Source organism: Lampris incognitus, chromosome 3 (assembly GCF_029633865.1).
Source record: "Lampris incognitus isolate fLamInc1 chromosome 3, fLamInc1.hap2, whole genome shotgun sequence".
Taxonomy (NCBI): domain Eukaryota; kingdom Metazoa; phylum Chordata; class Actinopteri; order Lampriformes; family Lampridae; genus Lampris; species Lampris incognitus.
In genome coordinates this window covers 100,536,317-100,554,797 of record NC_079213.1, presented here as the reverse complement: position 1 = coordinate 100,554,797, position 18,481 = coordinate 100,536,317, and positions in this window count along the sequence as shown.

Below are 18,481 nucleotides of genomic sequence, written 5' to 3'. Positions count from 1 at the left end.
ATGAAATAGATGAGACACTGGAAGTTTGTTAGGTGAGTAATTACATGTTAATATAAAAGAGAGCCCACCAATTTTATCAAAAATAAGATTTGGGATGACGAACCACAGAGAATCTGGGTTTGCCAGACATTTTTTTATCCCATTAACTTTAAAAGTGTTTACAGTATCAATGAAATTTAAAACTTCAAGACCTCCGTCCGCTCTACTGTTAGAAAGTACGGCGTTTTTAAGTTTGTGAGACTTATTTTTTCAGATGAAGTCAAGGAATAACTTGTTGATTTCGTTAACTGTGGGGTCATTAACAAAAAGAGAAAGGGAAGGACAAACCAAGCGAGAAAGGCCCTCAGCCTTGGATAAAAGAACTCTGCCGTATAATGTTAAGTCTCTTTGAAGCCAGAGGTTAAAGACATTCTTGGTTTTCTTAATCCTTCCATTAAAGTTCATTTGCTGTCTGGCTACAAGTTTTTTAGTTATATAAATCCCCCAATATTTAACTGTGTTCTTTACAGGAACTTTTATCAATTAATGCATCTTCATAATCATGTATGGGCAATAACTCACATTTAGAAACATTGAGTTTCAAACCTGAAGCTAGTGAAAACTGTTCAACTAGTTTATAGCTTTCATCAACTGATCTTTATCTCTTAAGAAAAGAGTTGTGTCATCAGCTAGTTGTGAAATTCTTAATTCCCTATTAAATATAGAGATGCCTTTAAACTCTAGATCATGTGCAATATTTAGGGATAATGATTCAACAACTAAAATAAATAAAAAGGGTGAAATCGGGCAACCTTGACGGACACCACGTTTTATATCAAATCTATGGGAGGTGTTGAAGTTAATAACCACAGAACTATTGATATCTTTATAAAACATGTCAATGGTATCGATAAAAGTTTTCCCAAAACCAAACAACTGAAGACATTCTAAAAGAAACTTATGTTCAATAGTATCGAAGGCTTTGTAAAAATCTAAAAAAAAAGAATAAAAGCCGCTCGCTAACTTGTTTGGTATGTGACGCAATAGGTCAACTGGAAGAAGGTCCAATAGCAACCAGCTGAAACAAGAAATGTATATATAGACAGAGCTGGATTGAAATGGGTGTAATCTTTGTTACAGATTTGTTAGATGATAAAGGTAATCTTTACAGTTATGAAAATGTCCTAAAAGCCAAATCCTTTCCAGTCAAATACAAAGAATTTACTTCTGTGACAAGGGCTATTCCCACAGGTATATAATTGATGAAATTTCACGTAGGATATCAAAATGTTAATCTTCAAATACCTTGTTTAAAAGTTAACAGAATAAAATTAACAGACATAAAATGTACCAACAAACATATAAGGAAAGTGCATTATGACTATGATAAGATTTCACCAAGAGGGAAACCTTTCTGGAATTCACAATTGGATGACATAAAATGGCGTAAGGCTTGGTTGTGCCCAATTCAATTCTGTATCTCAAATAAAATTAGAGAAATCCATTTTAAAATTTTACACAACATCTATCCATGTAACACATTAATTTCCATATTTACTGACAGAGATTTTAATTGCACCTTTTGTAGCACTGAGCCAGAAATGGTTATGCATTTGTTTCATCACTGCCCGTCCTCATCTGTGTTTTGGAGTGACATAGAGAATTTTATATTTAACAAGACTGAACATAATATAATAATTATGCCTAAAGACATTATTACTAAATTTGAATGTGAAAATAAATCTTTAAGTTACATGACGAATCTTATACTTGCATTTGGTAAATTTCACATACATAAAGCAAGGTTCTGTAGATCCCTCCCAAACACTGGTGCTTTTCTGGCTGAGTTCAATATGTATATAGACACACTGGCCCTTATGACAAATAAAAAAAGTGAACGCACACTGTCATATTATAAGGCTGGGGCGTAGCAAGTAATGGGCCCAGGTGGGCCAGTGCCGCCCAAACTAGTCACTGGCCCACCCATCCATGTTTGATCAAAATACATTAATTTGTTAGAAAATGAAATTAATATAAATTAAAACTCATATATGAAAAGAAGTAAATATAAAATTGATTTATTGTTGACTGGTTATGAGTGTTTAATTTGTCATCTGATTAAAACGGAACTGCTGAAACAAGTTGAAGGAAGCCTCCGGAACAATTCTGACAGTGACACGGGGATTTTTTACCTGGCGTAGCATCACTGCCAGAACAATGGTTAAACAAAGGTCCTTAATGGGTTACTTTAAAAGAGCAAGAGTCGAGGAGGAAGCCACACAACTGCCTCCAACAACGGAGTCCACCCAGCCCAGTTCTACACATTCATCAGCCCACAAGACTGTTAGCTCGCCGGCGCCAACCCCAGCCACTTGCTACCCGCAGCCAGTGCTGTTTGCCGGTCAGCTTAATGTGGCTTTACCTGCCGATTTATCAGCAATTGATGAACCACCTTCACAGCCAAATCTGAAGGAATTTCCCTGCACTATTAAAAATGGAAAGTCACGGTGCTTCTCATCCAAGTGGTATGGACAGTTTTCTTGGTTGGAATACAGTGTGAAAACGGACGCGCTTTTCTGTAAAACGTGCAGACCTTTCCCCAGCGGAGCTGACGGCCCACTTGTGAGAGAGGGGTTTGTGGACTGGAAACACCTGCGTCAGGCATGTGAGAAACACGAGAGGAGTAAGCCTCACTCAGTTTCACTGGAAAAGTTTCTAAGCTACCGGGCCAACCAAACTTCAGGCCGGGGAAATGTGCTAAACCAAATGAACCGTGATGCCATGGACCATTCATTCATCGAGAGGAATCGGGAGCATCTAAACATCGTTTTGGATATTGTACTGTTTTGTGCCAAGCAGGACATCCCCCTGTGAGGACACAGGGAGGATGTGGACGCTCTCAATAAAGGAAACTTCCTTGAGCTGTTCAAGTTCATGTGCAAATATGATCCACAGATCCAAAGTCGTCTAGAGCAGCTGCCCAGAAACGGAACTTTGATGAGCCCCGATGTTCAAAATGAGCTGCTGGAGTCAGCTGCCTCTTTGCTGTTGCGCAAGATCAAAGCAGAAATATGTGAACCGGGCACCTATTATGCACTCATGGCAGACGAATGCAAGGATGAGTCAAAACGTGAACTCGTAGCTGTTTGTGTGAGATACATTCACGGAGGAAAAATAAAAGAACGGGTGATCGGGTTCATGGACACAAGTGACATGAGTGCAGGGGTATTTCAGAGAAAATATTGCAGGTGATTGAACCACTGCAGCTTGACCCATCTCTCTGTGTCGGCTTCAGTTTCGACGGGGCCTCCGTTATGTCAGGACACAAGGGAGGTGTGCATGTTATTCTAATACAAACTTTTCCTCAGGCCGTGTATGTCCACTGTAATTCTCACAGACTGAATTTGGTACTCTTTGCAGCATCAAAAGTCTCCGGGCATGTCAGCACATTTTTTGACACAGTGAACAATATATATAGTTTCATGACAGGCAGCAGCAGACATGCAAGGTTTGTGGAGGTGCAAAAGGAGCTGCATCCAGGACGCGCGTGCATGGAACTTGAGCGGTCAGTAGACACGTGCTGGAGCTCCAAATCTGGAGCAGTGAGCAAAATACTGACGTTACTCGACGTAATATTAGAGGTACTCGCTGAGTATGCTGAAAGCAGCGGACCAACAAAGATAGAGGCGCAGTCCCTGCTCCAACAGATGCAAACAAAAAAGTTCATATTCTTACTCGTCACATTTGGGAAATTATTTCAAACGAGCGATTTTGCTACACGGGGTTTACAAAGCCCGACACTGTCAGTTTCTGAGTGCATCGACCTCATTGAGGGACTAAAAGAGAACTTTGCTCGGTTCAGAGACAATTCAAAGTGTGGTTTTGAACAAGTGATGAAGCTGACAGAAGAGCTGATGCAGAAATATGAAATCACGAGCTGGGACATCACAGCTGGGGCCAGAGGGAGAAGGCTCCCAGTGAGGCTCACAGAATCTGTGGTCACAACTAGTTTGGGAAAAGCAACAAGTGTGAGAAATGATGATGACTTGCGACACCTCTTGTATGATATTCTTGACAGACAACTGACAGAGCTGGACACTCGTTTCCAAGAGGATCAGTATGGAATAATGAGGGCAGCAGCAACGTCTCTTCCACACTCTAAGACATTTGCGCAGAGGGAGTCCCTGCAGAACCCATGTGATCACTATCACATCTCGGTTGAGGATGCTGAGTTAACAGTATTCATTGAGCAACTGCGTCGGAAAGTAGCCAACGGGCTTGAATTTCCATTCCTCATGGAAGTTTTGGACATTTGTGCTTCCGATGTTTTTCCTAACCTCAATAAACTACTTCGAGTCATCACCACTCTTCCCATGACTTCTTGTAGTGTTGAGAGACTGTTTTCCACTGCAGGTCGGATTAAAACGCACCTCAGAGCATCCATGAGTACTGCCCGTCTCAACAACCTGTCCATTTTGTCCTTTGAAAAGGAACTCTGTGACTCTTTGAACTATGATGAGATCATCAATGTATTCAATGCAAAACCCAGGCGTTTGCGCCTTGTTTTGTAGGCCATGAAAACAAAAGGTAGGCCTGTTTTATTCATTTTCCACTGCTACATATTTGTGATGTGAAGGGATTTCACTTTAAATAACGGTGCGTTGTGTAGTAGCCACATACATGTAGGCCTGCTGTTATTATGCTACATTGTTTATTTTAAACGAGTTGCTCATTTTTTCCTCACAGAAGCTAAATTTCAACCAGATTTCAATATACAGTGCATCCAGAAAGTATTCACACCCCTTCACTTTCCCCACATTTTGTTATGTTACAGCCTTATTCCAAAATGGATTAAATTCCTTTTTTTTCTCATCAATCTTCACACAATACTCCATAACGACAAAGTGAAAAAGGTTTAGTAGAACGTTTTGCAAATTTATTAAAAATAAAAAACTGAAATATTGCATGTACATAAGTATTCACACCCTTTGCTATGACACTCAAAATTGAGCTCAGGTTCATCCTGTTTCCACTGATCATCCTTGAGATGTTTCTACATCTTGATTGGAGTCCACCTGTAGTAAATTCAATTGATTGGACATGATTTGGAAAGGCACACACCTGTCTATATAAGGTCCCACTGTTGACAGTGCAAGTCAGAGCAGAAATCAAGCCATGAAGTCGAAGGAATTGTATCGAGGCACAGATCTGCGGAAGGGTACAAAAAAATTCTACAGCTTTGAAGGTCCCGAAGAGCACAGTGGTCTCCATCATTCGTAAATGGAAGAAGTTTGGATCCACCAGGACTCTTCCTAGAGCTGGCCGCCCAGCCAAACTGAACAATCGAGGGAGAAGGGCCTTGGTCAGGGAGGTGACCAAGAACCCGATGGTCACTCTGACAGAGCTCCAGTGTTCCTCTGTGGAGATGGGAGAACCTTCCAGAAGGACAACCATCTCTGCAGCACTCAACCAATCAGGCCTTTATGGTAGAGTGGCCAGACGCAAGCCTCTGCTCAGTAAAAAGAACATGACAGCCCGCTTGGAGTTTGCCAGAAAGCACCTAAAGGACTCTCAGACCATGAGAAACAAGATTCTCTGGTCTGATGAAACCAAGATTGAACTCTTTGGCCTGAATGCCAAACGTCACGTCTGGAGGAAACCAGGCACCTCTCATCACCTTGCTAATACCATCCCTACAGTGAAGCATGGTGGTGGCAGCATCATGCTGTGGGGATGTTCTTCAGCGGCAGGAACTGGGAGACAAGTCAGGATCGAGGGAAAGATGAATGGAGCAAAGTACAGAGAGATCCTTGATGAAAACCTGCTCCAGAGCGCTCAGGACCTCAGACTGGGGCGAAGGTTTGCCTTTCAACACGACAATGACCCTAAGCACACAGCCAAGACAACGAAGTAGTGGCTTCGGGACAAGTCTGTGAATGTCCTTGAGTGGCCAAGCCAGAGCCCAGACTTGAACCCCATTGAACATCTCTGGAAAGACATGAAAATAGCTGTGCAGCGACGCTCCCCATCTAACCTTACAGAGCTCGAGAGGATCTGCAGAGAAGAATGGGAGAAATACCCCAAATATAGGTGTGCCAAGTGTGTAGCTTCATACCCAAGAAGACTTGAGGCTGTAATCGCTGCCAAGGGTGCCTCAACCAAGTACTGAGTAAAGGGTGTGAATACTTATGTACATGCAATATTTCAGTTTTTTATTTTTAATAAATTTGCAAAAATTTCTACAAAACCTTATCATTATGGAGTATTGTGTGTAGATTGATGAGAAAAAAAAAGGAATTTAATCCATTTTGGAATAAGGCTGTAACATAACAAAATGTGGGGAAAGTGAAGGGGTGTGAATACATTCCAGGTGCACTGTATGTGTGATTTAGTTAGTAGAAATGAAGGAGGGTGTTATTTCTTAATTCAACTCATGCTCAGCTGAGTGTTTTCATTCTTTGTTTTGTTTTTTACTGCTGGTTTATGAGAACAGCTTGCATATTTGCTGTCATTTGTGAGCTGTCCATGGTAGTGAAGTGACAATGGCTGTAATTAATGCACAAGGGATATATTACAGTAGTGCAATTAAGTCTGATGTATGCCATGTCATGCAATTGCTGTTTGTGTTCATGTTTAGTTGGCAACTTTGTGCAATAAAATAGTTAACAGTGCCATGTGCTGTAGAGCTGTTTCTGCAGAAGCAAATATATTTTACTCTGATGTAATAGACAGGTTTTTGTCTATAGTGTTGTGCACAGCCATTCCTGAGCTCTGTTGATTGAGCATGTTGTGTAGGCAGTGTTTTGCTATTATTGATTTTGTAAAGCAGAATATTACAAATAAAAGTGTCGGTTTCCTCAGTTTGTCTATGTTTCTCCTTTAGTTTATTCTACTTTAGTTTTTAAGTCCTTTTTTCTAGGAAAAGTTGGCCCATCCAATTCTTTACTGGCCCACCCAAAATACAATTTCTGCCTACGCCACTGTTATAAGGAACTATTTTCTGTAGCCCCTGATTAAGTTTCATCGACTTTATTTAGGTTGTTGTTTGTTTATCATGTTTAGATACTTTAAACGTTTTTTCGTTGTGGCCTTCAGACTTTGAAAACATACACTGCTTTGAACATATGTATTTAATCTTTCCATTTTTTGTCCATGTCCCCCGCTGTATTGTTTATATTCATCATTAGCAGCTGATGAGTGCATGATGCACGAAACAGGCTTGTACTGCTGTATTAAAACGTTATATATATATATATATATATATATATATATACACTACCGTTCAAAAGTTTGGGATCACCCAAACAATTTCGTGTTTTCCATGAAAAGTCACACTTATTCACCACCATATGTTGTGAAATGAATAGAAAATAGAGTCAAGACATTGACAAGGTTAGAAATAATGATTTGTATTTGAAATAAGATTTTTTTTACATCAAACTTTGCTTTCGTCAAAGAATCCTCCATTTGCAGCAATTACAGCATTGCAGACCTTTGGCATTCTAGCTGTTAATTTGTTGAGGTAATCTGGAGAAATTGCACCCCACGCTTCCAGAAGCAGCTCCCACAAGTTGGATTGGTTGGATGGGCACTTCTTTGAGCAGATTGAGTTTCTGGAGCATCACATTTGTGGGGTCAATTAAACGCTCAAAATGGCCAGAAAAAGAGAACTTTCATCTGAAACTCGACAGTCTATTCTTGTTCTTAGAAATGAAGGCTATTCCATGCGAGAAATTCCTAAGAAATTGAAGATTTCCTACACCGGTGTGTACTACTCCCTTCAGAGGACAGCACAAACAGGCTCTAACAGGTACTATTTAATGAAGATGCCAGTTGGGGACCTGTGAGGCGTCTGTTTCTCAAACTAGAGACTCTAATGTACTTATCTTCTTGCTCAGTTGTGCAACGCGGCCTCCCACTTCTTTTTCTACTCTGGTTAGAGCCTGTTTGTGCTGTCCTCTGAAGGGAGTAGTACACACCGGTGTAGGAAATCTTCAATTTCTTAGCAATTTCTCGCATGGAATAGCCTTCATTTCTAAGAACAAGAATAGACTGTCGAGTTTCAGATGAAAGTTCTCTTTTTCTGGCCATTTTGAGCGTTTAATTGACCCCACAAATGTGATGCTCCAGAAACTCAATCTGCTCAAAGAAGTGCCCATCCAACCAATCCAACTTGTGGGAGCTGCTTCTGGAAGCGTGGGGTGCAATTTCTCCAGATTACCTCAACAAATTAACAGCTAGAATGCCAAAGGTCTGCAATGCTGTAATTGCTGCAAATGGAGGATTCTTTGACGAAAGCAAAGTTTGATGTAAAAAAAATCTTATTTCAAATACAAATCATTATTTCTAACCTTGTCAATGTCTTGACTCTATTTTCTATTCATTTCACAACACATGGTGGTGAATAAGTGTGACTTTTCATGGAAAACACAAAATTGTTTGGGTGATCCCAAACTTTTGAACGGTAGTGTATATATATATCTTCTCTTTGTAATGTTTTGAATTGAATTTAAATAAAGTTTTGTTAAAAAAATAGCAACCAGCTGAAAGGGGGCATATCGCCACCTACCGTACTGGGGTCGGACACGCCTCCGTCAATAAATCGATTCTCCCCCGGTTCTTGTATACTGGGATAATGACAGTAGTCCAATTACATAGCCTAATCGAGCTATAACAGTATCTCGACTTAACTGTGCATGTAAACGCACTGATTGTGTGATAGTACACCTGCCCGACTGTTCCTCACCCGAAGAACTACCCAAATTGTATTCACTGTTTTGTTTTGTTGTTTCCTCAACACATTACTTCTCAGCCGTGGCACTGGAAAATGAAAATGTGGAATTAAAACTGCTGACTATTTACAGTTTGTCTTAGTACATGTTAGTGCAGAACAACATCGAGTCCTGAGTGAGAACTTAAATTTCAGTACCAACATCACCAAGACTGACTCCTGGTTAGTTGTTAAGTTACGTTAAGTGTAGACTGCACTTTAAAGGTTTAATTTCTGGTCTGGATTTATATGATAGTTTGCAGTTAATGCTTATGCAGTCAGACTCTACACCCAGCGTGAAAATTACAGGGTTGAATTTAAATTTTCTGTTAAAGCTGGAATTGCTTCTTTTTCTTTTTTTCTTAACTTAAAAGTGTTTCTGATTTGAATTTTGTTTCGAAAGGAAATGGTATGTAATGTCGCGGTTTTTCTATAGCCCGGGTAACTATGGATGGAGGCGGGGACTTTTAGGTGCGACAAACCGGGCTTCACCACCGTTAGCTAGATAGCTGCGCCAATGCTAGGGCTAGCCTGCTAGTTAGCTAGTTAGCCGTGTGCTAATGGGTTAGCAAGCTCACCTTGGGACCAGGGCTGGTGATGGAACAGGGCGGCTGAGCTCTAGGCGGGGCGGGAGATGGATGGCTGCTCTCCGGGGTGCGTGTCTCTCTCTCTCTCTGTACTCTGGCTCCGGTGTGACCGGGTGAATGTCTCTCTCAGTCTCTCTGGGGAAGCTCTCGGGGGTAGTCAGCTAGCTACAGGTACCGAGGCAGTCTGCTGCTAACACTACCACTGCTAGCCACCGTATCTACTGTCTAGCCCAGGATACGCTAGGTTTCCCTGCTCTATCCCACGCTAAGGTGACAGTCTACGATATGGTTACTAAACAGTTCTGGCGCTTTGTCTCTCCCGCGGTGTCTAATATAGTTGCGTCTGTGACAGCGCGAGCTAACCTGTGATTGGTCCTCTAGCTGCACGAGCCCAGTGCAACATTCCAAGTACATCCCCAGGCATTTCCCACTACACTGCCCCCCTCCAGCACTGTTGAGTCCCTTCAACATAAATGAACAACAGACTACAAAGATCAGTCTGATTAATCTAACACGATAAATGGGACAGAACACCCGCGAAATGAACTAGGCCCGGAACAAAGGGCGTCAAACAAATGTGGGTGGTCGCTATCCATACTGGACTCTTGTGACTAGCCTAGTAACCCCCAAGTCAACTAGTCACGTCCGTCAAAGTTAGTCTAGGAGCCAGGCGGGCCTCCGGACTGGCCGGCCCCGTCTGGTGGTGTACGGGAGATGGGACTCAGCGGCGTCGGCTTCGTCTCCTTCTGGGTCAGGGGCGTTGGACTGCCCGCCCGGAGCACAGGCTGCTGACCCACGACGTTGGGTGATTGTCGACTCGCCTGAAGAGTAGCTGGCAGCAGTGTGTTGGAGCGGCTGGAACCGAGCCGGGGAGCCTGGTGTGCTGGGTCCTCCATCGTCGTTTGCGTGGAACAGGTCCTCCAGCCGGAGATCAAGGTCTTCATCGATCTCCTCCTGCTCTGTCACTCCTTCGTACTCCTCTGTTCTCTGCGCCCCCGGCTCCTCCATGTCAGCAGCGGGAGGACCTCCTTCAGGTGTTTCCTGCGGCCCTATGGCTGGTGCTGGAGCAGACAACAGAGCATGGCGCCTCCGCTGAATCCAGACCGGCACGTCGTCTGAGAGGTAGGGTAGCAGTCGATCGTGGTGGAGGACTCTCTCCTTACGACCTTCCTGGACTCTGTACAAGACGTCTCCCATCTTCTCTGTGATGAGGCCGGGACCTCTCCACCGTGGCTTCAACTTTGGAGATTGACCCTTCTTCCTGGTGTCGTCCCGGACATACACTAGATCTCCAGGGTGAAATGTGCGTTGTCGAGCACGTAGGTCATGGTCCTTCTTGTTCCTGAGCTGGGCAGCACGGAGATGCTGGCGCGCCACTTCGTGGGTGTCCCACATGTTCGCCTCCAGGTCAGCAACGTACTCGGCTGGGGAAGTGCAATGAACATTGGCTTCCTGCACCCTCAGGGTGAGTCCTTGCGGCTGGTTCACTTCTCGCCCAAGCATCATCCGGTTTGGTGTGTAACCCGTACAGGCATGGGGTGAGCTGCGGTAAGCCCCGGCGAGGAGGTGGAGGTGTTGGTCCCACTCGCTCTGGTGTTTCCCCACGTAACAGCGGATCATTTGCAGGAGAGTTCGGTTGAACCTCTCGACTTGACCATTCGACGCAGGATGGTAGGGGGTCGTTCTGGTCTTGGCCACCTGGAGAAGTTCACAGAGCTCACGAAACAGGGCACTCTCGAAGTTGCGTCCCTGGTCTGTGTGGATCTCCAGGGGTACTCCAAACCTGGAGAGGAACTCCTGTAGCAGCTTCTGAGCGGTGATCTCTGCAGTTTGCTCGGGGATCGGGGCCACCTCCACCCAGCGCGTGAACTGGTCCACCATCACAAGGATGTATCGGTTCCCCATCTTGGATACTGGGAGCGGTCCAACCACGTCGATGTGAACCCTGTCCATAGGAGCGCCGGCCTGGTACATCTGCAAGGCAGCTCTGCCTGTTCTTCCAGAGGATTTACACGCCTGACATTCAGGACAGCGTCGGACGAACTGGTTCACACTGTCAGTCAGACCAACCCAGTAGAACTCTCTGCGAACTCGATGGTAGGTCTTCTCACGGCCCAAGTGACCGGACAGCAGGGCGCAGTGACACAAACGTAGGACCTCTTCTTGGAGCGCTGTTGGAACAATGAGACGGAGGATGGATGGCGTGTCAGCTCCTTCGTCCCAGCGGTAGTACAGGACTCCATTTCGCCTTTCTACTTGCGTCCAGACCAACCAGTACTTCCGTGCAGCAGGTCCTTCCAGCGCCATCTCCTCCTGTGACGGTAGCTTCCCCTCATCCTTCCACTGGTGCAACTTCGCTAGCACGGCGTCTCCCCTCTGGCGCTCCGCTAGCTCGTTGGTCGAATACTGGGCTAACCAGTTGATAGCAGGTGGTTCACTCTCTTCAGCACCATTCTGATGTTCATTGACAGGTTGTGACATCGTTAGGCCTCCTGCCTCTCCTCCTGGAGCCGATGGTGGAACGCCCTCTCTGCCGCTCCGGAGGTGTTCTCTTCCGAGTCAGTTCGACGGATCGCTAGCGGGACCACATCATCCACATCGTCGCTGAACCTTGCCCAATGGTGGTGTTCACGGTGACAGTAGGACCAACCTCCACAAGGCAGCGAGTCCAGACTCTCCCCAGCATGATAGCAGTCACAGGCGGGTTTGGGTGACCTGGACAGCGCGTCCGCGTTGCTGTGCTTGACTCCTGGCCGGTGTTCGATTTTGAAGTCGTACTGGCTCAGCTCCTCGATCCACCTCGCCAGCTGGCCTTCTGGGCTCTTGAACCGAAACAGCCAAATCAAACTGTTATGGTCCGTCCGGATGATGAACGACCGGCCCAACAGGTAGTGGCGAAACTGCCGTGTGAAGCGGACTAAAGCCAGAAGCTCTCGGCGTGTGACGCAGTATCGCTGCTGTGTGCTTTGCAGATGTGCACTGGCGTAGGCTATGACCTTTTCTTCTCCTGCTTGCATCTGTGACAGGACAGCTCCGACGCATGTGTTGAACGCGTCAGTGTCGAGCAGAAACAGTCCATCTCGAGTGGGGTATGCCAGGAGAGGTGCCGTGGTGAGTCTTGCCTTTAACTCCTCGAAGGCTACTTGTTGTGTGTCTCCCCACTTAAACTCCTCCCCCTTTTTCTGAAGTTCGTAGAGGGGGCTGCACAGATGGGCAAATCCTCGCACAAACCGTCTGTAGTAGTTACACAAGCCGAGAAAAGCCTGGAGCTCAGTGAGGTTTCTTGGGGTCCTCCAGTTGTTCACAGACTTCACAAGCTCCGGGTTCGGGCTAACTCCGTCTCCGCTCATGACATGCCCCAAGAACAGGACCTCCCTCCGCAGCAGGTGGCATTTAGATGGCTTGAGTTTGAAACCGTACGCCCGGATGCGCTCCAAGACCTTCCCCAGGCTCTGCAGACCCTCTTCGACTCCACGCCCCAGCACAATGATGTCGTCGAGGTACACAAGCAGGTGTCTCCACTGTAACCCTCTCAACACCACCTCCATCGCACGTTGAAATGTGCCGGGCGCATTGCACAGCCCGAAGGGCATTCGGGTGTACTCGAACAGCCCATAGCGTGTTATCAAGGCTGTCTTTCCATGATCATCCGGGTGCACTCCAATTTGCCAATATCCACTTTGCATATCTAAAGTCGAGAATACAGTGGCCCCCTCGAGGGTGTCCAGACACTCTTCGATCCGCGGCAGTGGATATGCATCTTTGAGAGTCAGGTCGTTGAGTCTTCTATAATCTATGCACCACCGCACACCTCCGTCCTTCTTTCTAACTAACACCACTGGAGAGGCCCATTCCGAAGTGGATGGTGTAATCACTCCGGCCTCTAGCATGCTCTTCAGGTGCCGCTCCTCTTCTTGTTGAAAGCCCAGGGGCGTGCGCCGAGCCGGTTGTCGGACAGGTTGGCCTTCGCTAGTGTTGATTCGGTGCTGGACCGCATCGAAGCGCCCCAGGTCCGCGTCACTGGCCGCGAACACGCCCTGGTGTTCAATCAGGAGTTGTTGCAGGGCCCTCCGCTGATCCTCATCCAACCCTTCACTGGCGGACTCATACAGGGACGACAGATGGTCGGGCAGACCCATAGTTGGTGACGACTCCATCCGTTGGACTGTGGCTGGTTCATTTTTTCGGCTCATGTCGTCCTCTTGTGGGGCCTGAAGCTCCTCTTCCGCCTCCACTAGCACGCCGAGGCAGGCTCCTTTCTTCAGCCTAACTTCTTTCGGCATCAGGTTACACAGTCGCACAGGGACGTGTGGGGCAACGTTGACCAACACACTGCCAGATGAAACTCCCTCGGTGAGGCCAGCAGGCTCCAGGACGGCGGAGATACCTGCCTTGGGGCTTTCCACCACACCCCAGACGTCTGGGGTGTGGCGAGGAGCTTGATGTCATTTTCGTGTCCTCGGTCGGGACCTTGTGAGCTTCGGTTGCCGCTCCGACTTTGAAGGTCTCCTGTCTGGCTCTGTTGACCTCTAGAGGAACCTGCCTGCCCTCCAACGCTGTCATCCAGCAGGTTTCGGCCGCCGTTGCTGTCCAGGGACATTTGGCCACCCTGCATCCCGTCGGGGGGTGGTACTGCAGTCGCTCCATTTTTTCCACCATGACCGATCGGAGTGCTGGTAAGTGGTGCGGGCTCACTGGGTCCATTTCCTGTATAGCGCAGGGCTGCTGGGGCCGCTTTGCTGCTCGGCCTGGCTGGCGTCTCCTCGTTGCGCCGGTCGCTCAAGTTAGCCACTGCGGCCATAGCTGCTGGCAACAGGTGATCAGCGCCGTCTCGCTGTCTGGCCCCTGGGTTCTCCCGGGCCGGGGTGAACTGCGAGAGTAGGCTCATGTCTTGCACCGTTCTGCTAGTTCGTTCTCCGAGCACAGCCCCTGCCGACCCTACACCACTATCGCTTTGAGGGCTACTAGGAGAAACCCCTTGCTTCACTACTTGAGCGATGGGCGACAAACCGGGAGGCTCACCTTGGATATCTGAACGATGACGGGCCCAATCGGTGCGCTGAATGGGAGGTGTGGGGGGACGAGATCGCTTAGCCACCGCTTCCGCTAGTCCATCGATACGCGCTGTGAGGGCCTCCATCTGCATCTCTATCTGGCGTTGCATCTTAACCTGGGTCTGGCGTTCCATGTTTTCCATCTGGCGTTGCATCTGAACCTGGGTCTGGTTCATGGTTTCCATCTGCGCCAGGAGGAGCTTCATCCAGGCGTGCTCTCCGGGGTCTTCTGTCCCCACACCAGCACCATCCAGACTCAACTCAGACTGTTCTTTTACATTTTCTTTGTCCTGTGACATTTTTATTTTTCCACTGATTTACGTGACTACTGAAGAAATTACAGTGCTTCACAAAATGGCTGACTCACTCAGTTGCTAGCTAGCTATAGCGATGCCGCCAAAAAGCTGCTAAATGCTTCTTTGAAATGCTGCAGAATGTCAATGCTAATTAGCTAGCGCCACTGGACGTCCTTTTGTGCACTTTCAGGGTGAAACTCGGTGAAAAACAATATCCTCACAGTGTGAATGGCGTTGAGAAACTAATGAGTCTTTTTATTCACTTTTTCGTTTGGGTTCCACTTCATAAAGAAGTTTCTTATTCACTTTTTTCGTTGGGGTTCTACTTCACGAAGAAGTACAAAATGGCTTCTTGCTAGCTGGGTTAGCTCACAGTGTGCAGGCTGAATTATGCCGCCATGTGACCGGGGCAGGATCCTCCGGTGTTGAGATTATGGCGAATCCCAACCTTTTATCCCACTTCTGACACCACTTGTCGCGGTTTTTCTATAGCCCGGGTAACTATGGATGGAGGCGGGGACTTTTAGGTGCGACAAACCGGGCTTCACCACCGTTAGCTAGATAGCTGCGCCAATGCTAGGGCTAGCCTGCTAGTTAGCTAGTTAGCCGTGTGCTAATGGGTTAGCAAGCTCACCTTGGGACCAGGGCTGGTGATGGAACAGGGCGGCTGAGCTCTAGGCGGGGCGGGAGATGGATGGCTGCTCTCCGGGGTGCGTGTCTCTCTCTCTCTCTGTACTCTGGCTCCGGTGTGACCGGGTGAATGTCTCTCTCAGTCTCTCTGGGGAAGCTCTCGGGGGTAGTCAGCTAGCTACAGGTACCGAGGCAGTCTGCTGCTAACACTACCACTGCTAGCCACCGTATCTACTGTCTAGCCCAGGATACGCTAGGTTTCCCTGCTCTATCCCACGCTAAGGTGACAGTCTACGATATGGTTACTAAACAGTTCTGGCGCTTTGTCTCTCCCGCGGTGTCTAATATAGTTGCGTCTGTGACAGCGCGAGCTAACCTGTGATTGGTCCTCTAGCTGCACGAGCCCAGTGCAACATTCCAAGTACATCCCCAGGCATTTCCCACTACAGTAATTAACAATGTCAGCAGCAACTGAACTAAACAACAATTCTGTTATCTTTCATGTCTTTATGCGCGCTCAATAATCCAGATAAGAAAGCCACGGAAAGCTGAATCAGTTCATCTGGACACAACTGAGGTTCGACCTACTTGCTGCACGCCGGAGACATGGGCAGACAACGGACGGCGCCCTCCTCGGCAAACAGACAGGGAGAGAGACACACGCCGGCGATGTGGACAAGTGGGTGAAAGAATCTGTCCGACAGACAAACTCACCCAGGTGGACCAAGACATCCTTGCTGAGGGGCTGAATTTTGCTGTCAAGCCGAGGCGAATCCCGCTAATCTCAGCCACGGAATCAGCGATCCGAAAAAACAACAACACGGACCCGGAAGCGGGGCAACTGCGGACGGAAGTTTCAGCCTCCCTCGGGAATGTGACGCCACCGCCGTCCAACGTCAGCGGAGAAGAGGGGACTGCTGTCACCACTCTCGGTAAGGACAATAACATCGTCATCCTTCTGGCAGACAAAGGCAGACGCACTGTTGTATTAAAATAGACAGACTGCCACGTGAAAGCTATGACGCTACTTGGCGACACAAATACTTACGAGCCCCTGAAACGAGATCTAAGTGGTTACAAGAAAACGATGATAGACTGTCTGAAGCAGTTAGAACAGGAAAATGCTATTGACACAATTTTGTACCGCAGATTATACCCAGGGGACGCTACACCTAGTCGGTTGGGGTTACCTAAGACACATAAACAGGACGTGCCATTACGGCCTACTGTTTGTGTAACCTACAAAATAAGACTCACTGGCCGATCGGATCGGGCCCCCCACTCCTCCCACTTCGGGATTTGATGCGCGGGTGTACTGCACCACCAGGCGACATCGCTAACTGCTCGACTAAAAGGGGGCCGACCCCCTGGCGATCGGCCAGTGAGTTTTTTTTTTGTTGTAGATTACAGTAGTCACCTTCTCCCGGAAGCGAGACTTCTGACGATCTGCACCCTTCCAGACACTTCCGGATCCCACCAATTTATCCTTTTATGGGGTCCCCGGACCCTTTTAGGACGTTACACAGGAAGTAAACGAGTTGTGTCCATCAGTCTATTGGTGTGTGCCATGTTAAGGCTCGCGGATGGTTAGTGCACCGCAGTTCGTCCGTGGATTGGTCCCATTCAGTTAAGTAAAGCTTTCTTATTGTCGTTCAAGTTACTACAAACTGATTCAACTTTCTATTATTTTCCATGTTAATTAAAAATGTTATTTATCTATTTGAGTTAATTTATGTTAAATGATTTCATCAGGTTGACAAGTCCCTTAGTTAGATCAGCACGTCATTACCTGCAAACATAATTATGTCTATTTACTGTGTTCTATTACAGCTTTGAAAGGTGGGTAGGCTCTGAGTAATGCTAATGATGATATCATGAAGACTTCTCTTGATATTCCATTCAGTGGCAAAGTGAGAATAAGATCCACAGCATGAATGTGAAGTTATGGATGTCAATTACAGAAATAAATAAACAGATGTAGAGAATACTGCACTGGGATCAGAGTTTTTTACATATATATATATATATATATATATATATATATATATATATAGTATATATATATATATATCAGAGAATAATGGTAAATAGCCTCCAAAGTGACAGGAGTCAAATGTGTCTTTCTATCAGGACAAACGACATTTTTCCCATTGGCAATCTCGTTAATTCATTGAAGTTCTGACACCATTAATTTAAACCGAATTAAATTATGTTTAAGTGACTTTATCTTTGGCGTCAACACAACTTATGAAAGAACATACAAAACATGACAGTGGACGCAAGCAGGATATAAATACTATTGAAAAAGTGCAACAAAATCCATCCATCCATCCATTATCAGAACTGCTTATCCTGCTGCCAGGGTCACGGGGATGCTGGAGCCTATCCCAGCAGTCATCGGGCGACAGGCAAGGAGACACCCTGGACAGGCTGCCAGGCCATCACACAGGGCCAACCCTGGGGCTGACTACCCTGGGGCTCAAACCGAGAACCTTTCTTGCTGTGAGGCGACCGCGCTAACCACTGACTGCACCACCGTGCCGCTGCAACAAAACAAAATCCTTGTGATGCATTTCCGGCTCACGTTGTTTGTGCTAGTTGACTCACTATAACTCGTTCTCTATTTTCCTTTTTTTTGCCTGGCAGTGTCAAGGTGAGTGGCTACAGTGGGTATGAAATAAAAAAACGTTATTTTTAGATGGTTGAGCACTAAATCTTTGACTCAAGAGGAGTCCTTTTGGAGGCACGATGAAGAGAATGTGATCTCAGCGTCTATTCTGCCATCCTGTTAACTGCCTCCAGGTGACGGCTAACTGAGAAGCAGGGCTGGCTGTTGTCCAGTGATTTTACTTTCTTGGTTGATAATCTTCTGAAGTTTGAACTTCTTTTTCTTTTCTTTTTTTCACTGTGAAGTGGTTGAAGCAGGGGGCCAGATGAGTGTTACTATGCCAAAAGGGATCTGTGGACTTGGATTAGGATTTCCCTGAAACTCTTGAAGTTTCTTGGTGGATGTTTTCTACAATGTTCATTCCTAAACCAGCTAAGGGGCAAGCGAGGCTGAAAGTTTGCTCGAGTTTAATTAAGCCCTTTTTCATGGTGCAACCATTAGCTGGATCAAGGCTAAGTTCATCAATTTTACCGTTAACCTGATAAACATCCGAGAAG